This window comes from Leiobunum rupestre, chromosome 2 (genome assembly GCF_980474605.1).
Source record: "Leiobunum rupestre chromosome 2, qqLeiRupe1.1.hap1, whole genome shotgun sequence".
Taxonomy (NCBI): Eukaryota; Metazoa; Arthropoda; class Arachnida; order Opiliones; family Sclerosomatidae; genus Leiobunum; species Leiobunum rupestre.
In genome coordinates this window covers 88,002,560-88,004,297 of record NC_143385.1, presented here as the reverse complement: position 1 = coordinate 88,004,297, position 1,738 = coordinate 88,002,560, and positions in this window count along the sequence as shown.

Below are 1,738 nucleotides of genomic sequence, written 5' to 3'. Positions count from 1 at the left end.
TTGGAATTAACTTAGGATCGTCCGTTATTGCACCCCAGGTCTAGATGGATATTTATCCTTAAATATATATATTTCTGGTGTAACCATAAGTAACATTAATATAAATAACTTTAAGAATGACAATTACTTACTATTCTCCTTCACAGTTAGAAAAAATAGTTTGATTATAAACCCCCAAGGTTCTTAAAAAAAATTCCACAAATTCAAACCCTCCAAAACCCTTTAACGGAAATTTTCAAACCCACAAGGCTTAAAAATGAGCACTTTCTGTATTTATAGATTAAATTAAAAATAATTAATTTAATTTACGACTTTATAACAAATTTTGGCGATTGCAACGGGTGCGTTTCGAACCCAAGCCCTCTAGCACGACAGGCGGGCGTTTTACCACAGAACCACCGAAAGATGTATGATTGCAACGATGTTTAGAGAAACCATTTTGGGGAAAGTCCGCCTTCCTTTACGTTTTATGAAATTATTTTACGGCTTGATATCAAATTTTGGCGTAGATGGCGTGAGATAGTCTAAAACGTGCAGGGTTTGAAAAGGGTTTTAAAAAGTGATATTTTTTTATCTATAGGTTCTTAAATTGGAATCCTTAGGGTTTTCCATTGACCTATAGGGGTTTCCTTTAAACATTTAAACCCTTTTCAAACCATGCAAGTTGCTAAAACAAACCTTAAGGGTTTATAATTTTTTTCTAAACCTTTTTAAACCCAAAGCAAACCCTAGCTGATTATTAAGATTATTATTATTTAATTCTTTTCGTGGCTAAGGACTGGGAACTCTCCGTGAGCTGTTACTAGTCTTTGGAAGTGTCAGGTAATGGTGGTCGAAAAATCGTCGCCGATAGCGAAAGCTTATGAAATGAAACCCTTACAATAATGAAAATAACGTTTACATTAGCAAAATAATGGTACATTATCGAATCATACATTTACCATGAAATTGACCACCATAAATTTTCCCTTCGTTGCCAAAGGTAGTTATATCTTCGAAGTTGAGACTCCAATGCGTTTTCGTTCGTATTTATCGCCATCAAACTCACATGCAGTAATAATGGTTCAACTTGTTGATGTTTCTAGTAAAAACTATTCATGTAATAATTTTATTTATCATTATTCAGAAGTCTTACTGGGTTACTGCTTTCTAAATACCAAATTAACATTTTAATGGTTTGGTTTGGTTTGGTTAATCATTTGAGTTGGAATACCTCTCTTGACTTGATGCGATAAATGTAGTGAATATTACCAAAAGTATAAAATTTGCCGAGAAGTATTCCTGTCCCTTTACGGCTAACTAGCCCAACAAAGAAAGTAGGTTGTGAGGGAAACGGACTGACCACGTGGGCAGGTGGGCAACGTATAATAGAACAACGAAATAATTTTTATCTGTGGGCCTGTCACTCTTCTATGGGGAGGGCGGGGTACTGTGCCCACTGTGCCCACATGCTCACCACTTCGCCCCAGGGTGTAACCAGTTTCCTCTTTCAAACCTTCCGATTGCTAAATCCCTCCGCGATGGACTATCATAATCCGAAATTATTCAGTGTCATACTTAGGTTATTATTTTACTTATGGCTATACTAAATAAAAAAATTAAAACAATTTCAAATACTAGCATTTAAGGTCATCGAATCAGCTTACGATTACTATGTTACTTATGGTTATACGTATAATTTTTTTTATTTGTTTTAGATACTGTCCTTTAATGGTACCGTTATAATCAGCGGTGGGCA